The sequence below is a fragment of the Epinephelus moara genome, chromosome 19 (genome assembly GCF_006386435.1).
Source record: "Epinephelus moara isolate mb chromosome 19, YSFRI_EMoa_1.0, whole genome shotgun sequence".
Taxonomy (NCBI): Eukaryota; Metazoa; Chordata; class Actinopteri; order Perciformes; family Serranidae; genus Epinephelus; species Epinephelus moara.
The window spans coordinates 23,772,393-23,777,934 of record NC_065524.1 but is presented as its reverse complement, the minus strand read 5'-3'; the positions used below and the strand labels follow the sequence as shown (position 1 = coordinate 23,777,934).

Genomic DNA, 5,542 nt, shown 5'->3' with positions numbered 1-5,542 from the left:
GGCTCACCTGGCCAACTAATTATCACAGGTGTCTGAGATTGATTTCAGTGATCCAAAGAACCCTGAGACACAATACCATCCATGAGTTTAATTGAAAAACAAAAAATTTAATCTTTATGACACTTAAATACAATTTGCATAATAATTTGGAACGCGGTGTATGGTTATTTGTTCATACTTATTCATGTTCTGTCCTCTGCTTTTTTAACACAGGCCAAAGAGGAAATAACGTACAGTGTTGTTAAGAAAAAGAGAAAAACTCCAGCCCAGGTAAGGGACTGTATGAAAATTGTTGGGGCTGATCCCTTACAAATATGTCTTTATTTTGTTTTTACTATTGAATGAAATAAGGTTTTGTGAAATTCCTACCAAAGTATTTTTATGACATGGTTTATGCCTTTTTCTTTTTCTTTTTTTTTCAGATGTGGTCATGTTGATGTAATCTAATCAGATGTTGTTTAATATAATGGTTTAAAGCTATTATTTTAATAATGTTTGGTTTTCTTTTCATCAGGCACAAGAGGATGTAACATACAGCGATGTAAAGCACAAGAAAAAAACTCCAGCCCAGGTAAGGGACTGTATGAAAATTGTTGGGGCTGATCCCTTGCAAATATTGCTTTATTTTGTTTTTACTATTGAATGAAATAAGGTTTTGTGAAATTCCTACCAAAGTATTTTTATGACATGGTTTATGCCTTTTTCTTTTTCTTTTTTTTTCAGATGTGGTCATGTTGATGTAATCTAATCAGATGTCGTGTAATATAATGGTTTAAAGCTGTTATTTTAATAATGTTTGGTTTTCTTTTCATCAGGCACAAGAGGATGTAACATACAGCAATGTAAAGCACAAGAGAAAAACTCCAGACGAGGTAACCCTAAACCATCAAAACCACAACTTATAGTATACAACACAAGTGCATGAAAAGACACATAAGTACACTCAAATAACATTTATTATTTAATCATACATATGAATAATTGAATAAAGCAAAAAGAGATTTTTAAAGAAAAGGTTTAACTGTTCAGCTGATCTATGCTTCCTGTCGGTGTCTTCTTTCTTACCCAGAGGTCGGATGCTAAGAGTGATGTGGACGTGACGTACAGCTCTGTGGTTATTGTTGAACAACAAACTAAGGGTACATTTTAAGAATTTCTCATGCACTGTACACAGTGAAGCTTTTTTCCCACATTTTTTTCATAGCCACACTGGCACCGTGGCTATGTGGATGGTGATGTCAGTCTGTCGGTCAGTAAGTCCATCCCTTTGGTTCAGCCTGAAATATCACAACAGGTATTGGGTGAATTATTATTAAATTTGGCACAGACATTTCTGGTAACCAATGGGATGAATTTAAACAACTGTGGTGATCCCTTAATGTTTTGTTTGGCACCATCAACAGGTCAGATTCTTAATTTCTTATTAATGACCAAATACCTGCAAACATAATGATATTCCCATCAGCCTTAGCTTGCTTTGTGTATTGTGCTAATTCCCAAATATCAGTATGTTAACATGCTAAACTAAGATGATGAACATTCACAGTCCTGCATTTAAATATTGTCATTATTGGCATGTCAGCATGCTAAAGTTAGCATTAAGACATACTACTTCGTCATAATATTGCACCCTGACCTTTGACCGTCTTGCTCATACATGTGTTACCTTGGAGATAAAAGAAAACGGCATTCACAGACCTCGGCAGAGACGCAGGTCAAACCAGAGAGCTTTGATCTTGTTGCTTTTCAATATATGTAGTTTAAATTTTTATGTAATAACTGCGTACAGTGTAGATTCTAACATGCAATATCATAATCACAACAGTAAACCTGTATATGCATTTCTCTGTCTTTATTTCCATAGTTATGTCCTGTTGTTGTTGGTTATCTTTATGATGATTTTGTTAACTTAAAAAAATAATATTATTATTATTATTATTATTATTAGTAGTAGTAGTAGTATTAGACTGGTCATCAGTCACTTGTATTCGCTGTCATCTGACACTGGGGCTTCTGACAGCTGTCAATTAGCTGTCAACGAGCTCTAATCGCCGAGATTTAATATCCAATTAGCAGTCAGAAAGGGAATTGGGTGGAAGAGTGGAAGTCAGCTTGGTGGATAGATAGAGCTGGGTATCATCGTCATAGCTGTGGAATTGAATACCACATTTTTTGAAGATTTGGCCAAGAGGTAGACAGTAGATAATAAATAAAAGGGGACCTAAGACAGAGCCCTGAGGAACACCTCTAGTAACTGGAGAAGAGTTAGATTTGAAATTTCTTATTTGAGCAAAGTGAGTGTGGCCAGAGAGATATGATTTAAACCAGTCAAGAGCGGTGCCAGTGATACCAATGGTAACTAGTCTCTCTAGAGGGGTGTTATGTGAAATGGTTTCAAAGGCTGCACTTAGATCAAGAAGAATGAGAATAGTTAAAAGCCCAGAGTCAGCTGCCACTGAGGGATCATTAGTGATTTCTTACCAAAGCTGTCTCAGTACTGTGAAAGGAGTGAAAACTAGACTAAAATTGTTCAGACAGATTGTTGTGATTAAGGTGAATGTGGACCTGAGCTGCCACTGAGCTTTCATGTATTTTAGAGAGGAACAGTAAATTTGAAATTGGTCGTAAATTGTTCAAGTTGTTAGGATCAAATTATCATTATTATTATTATTATTATTATTATTATTTGGTCATCAGTCACTTGAATTCGCTGTCATCTGTCACTGCGACTTCTGACAGCTGTCAATGAGCTCAGTCGATGTGATGTATCTCATGCTGCGCAGAGGATTGTGGGTCAGAATAGTCAGAAAAGAATGCTGGCTTGTGTAGTGCATAATGTGACCAGATATAATACAACATCCTGGTATTTTTGGCATACTGCATTTGACATATTATGTATTGGCACATACTAATTCTTTTTTGGGCATTCTAAGTAGTATGTATGGGTATTGAAATGCAAAGTAAGTCTGATTTAGTGTTGATTTAGATTTTTCTTCTTGACTGTCATTTTTTTCTTCTGTTCTGCAACACGTTGAAGCAAAGATGAGGATGTAACATATAGCAGCTCAGCAACAACAAAACCTGTAAATGTTACCAAATGTTGCCCCGACCCCACATCTTATCTGTCTGTCTATCACTGGACTCTTTTTTTCTAGATGATTGTGTTGTCTGTTCTGTGGTTCTGCAGTAGCTTCTTCTTTTTTTGTTTTGAGGATTTACACCTTTTTTCTCATCATCTTCTTCATGGCTGCAAAATATTTGGCACAAAAACCCCTTACCAAAAACTATAATGATGATAAAATCCATCTTACAATCCTTCTTAAGCTGAAGAGGGTCCAAAAGTGTTGACAGAAATGATCCAGAAATACAGAATACAGAAATGTCTGCTACTGTTTAAATTATATGAAACAAGAAAATAAAGTTAAACTGTATACACACAAATCAATTAAACAATTGATGTGTCAGTTTCTGTTGTCGCCTCTCTCCTCTTTGATTCATAGTGTGTGTTTGCCACTCTTCTAAGTTTGATATAGAAATGATGACATTTACAACAGATGATCTGCACATTCATTAAGATTATAGGAATGATCACTGCTTCATTTTGCGTTGAATATGAATAATCTTGTTTTTATTAACATTTGGTTTGCAGCTTCATCAGACTAAAGAGGAAGTAAAGTGCAGCAATGTTTTCATTCATTTTTCATCAAAAAGAGGTAGCCCCATATCACTGACACGCTAACATGTACAGTGAGTACACTTAAATAGCATGTAAAATCAGGAAATAAGAAATCAATCTGTCATTGTCTTTCGCTGCTCACTCGCCATCATGTCTGCAATCAGTCTGCATTTTCTTCTCATCCTCACTGGACTAACAGGTCAGTCATAAGGTCTTATTACAACCTAAAATGTGGGGTTTTAATGCATCTAATTCTTTGAATATAAGGTGTAATACCCTTCACTTTGTATTTCAAATATGAAGACTGTAATGACCTTATATGTAAAAACAACTTATATAAACAATATGCAGGTCATATGAAGAAAGATTATTGTTAGTGGATATAACCATTAAAATGGTATTTTTGTTCTTGTTGCAGGAGTTCACAGTGTAACAACAGTCAGTAAAGTGTCAGTGAAGGCTGGAGCCTCAGTCATTATCCCATGTCTGTATGACAAACAATACATAAACCATGTGAAAGGTTTGTGTGGAGGATATTACTGGAACTTCTGCTCTCATGTTGTTCAAACAAACCAACGAAATTCAAGGGTTTCAATCTCTGATGACAAAAGCCAAAGAATCTTCACTGTGACTATTAAAGATCTGACGGCTGAGGACACTGATTACTGGTGTGCTGTGAAGATTGATGCAGGGCCCGATGCCAGTGCGTATTTTCACCTGTCAGTCACCAGAGGTAAGAACCCTCAAAGCATCTTTGTGCTCAAATTGTTTGTGACATTTTAACAATTAGGTGGAAAAAAAATCTAAGCAGGATCTCAATGTTTGCTTTGGAGACTTATTGTTGTCAGGCTTCCCACACTTTTCTATTGAATTTGTTTTCCTTTAAGGCACACCCAGTCTCTATGTGGATCATCAGACAATTACAGGATTTAAAGGAGACAAAATAACCATCAGCTGTCACTATAGAAACTCTGGAGAAACCAAATGGTGCAGGCTGGGCGGCACCTGTGTGACAAGTCCATCTGGATCAATAGATGGAGCAACAGTGACCATCAATGCAAGTGTCCCCAGTGTTTTCACTGTGACTATGAGTGGACTGAGCGCACAGAGCAGCGGCTGGTATTTGTGTGTCAGTGGAGACCTGCAGATGCCAGTACTTGTAACTGTTGATAAGCAACCAACCACCAGTAAGTACTAAGTATTTATAAATACTAAACATACATTTGTAAATTATAGATGTTTGTAAAGTAAAATCATTTGCTGTTTAACCATATTATCGCCTGCTCATGAACCTGTGAACTTTACCTGTTTTTGCAGAAGCACCACCTACAACAACTCAGCATAACAGAAGGTCAGTGTAACTACTGCACACTGTTGGACTGTTTTATCAAGTCTGTTTATCTGTGTGCTTTAAATGTGTGTTGCAGTGTTTCAGTTGACCTAAAGCGCTTCATCATCCCTCTGGGTTTGCTGATCTTCGTGGTAATGGTGACTTTGTTCATCTTGTTTATGCTGAAAAGACACAGTAAGTCTATGCTGTTTTTTGATAAATCCAATTCATGCCAAAACAGTTAGTTATTCATAAACATTTTACCATAATATAGACTATTGTTCATCGAGTTTTAATTCACTTTTAGAGCAGAGCAAAGACGAATCATCGGCCACAGCGACGGTAAGATATGCTGCTTCATTATATAAAAACTAGAATAGAGAATAGCGTAGAAACTTAGTTGAGCACATCTGTGATCACAAATACAGCAAGAGGTTTACACCGCGTTCCAAATTATTATGCAAATTATATTTTTCTCTGATTTTCCTAAATAGTCGATGCAAATGACAGTCAGCATAATTTTCAAGTCATCAGCT

At 36.3% G+C, this 5,542-nt stretch overlaps 1 protein-coding gene and 1 long non-coding RNA gene across 2 annotated transcripts in view; both read left to right on the top strand.

Annotated features, from left to right (window-relative positions):
* The window catches only part of LOC126407145 (uncharacterized), a 3,630-nt gene extending 185 nt beyond the window's left edge, over positions 1–3,445 (top strand). The window contains exons 2-5 of the long non-coding RNA XR_007571757.1: positions 29–270; positions 515–571; positions 816–872; positions 1,070–3,445. This is a non-coding gene — a long non-coding RNA (uncharacterized LOC126407145). The remainder of the gene's footprint in view (positions 1–28; positions 271–514; positions 572–815; positions 873–1,069) is intronic.
* LOC126407154 (uncharacterized) overlaps positions 1–5,542 on the top strand; it is a 17,050-nt gene that overhangs the window by 9,401 nt on the left and 2,107 nt on the right. The gene's annotated exons all lie outside the window — the stretch shown is intronic.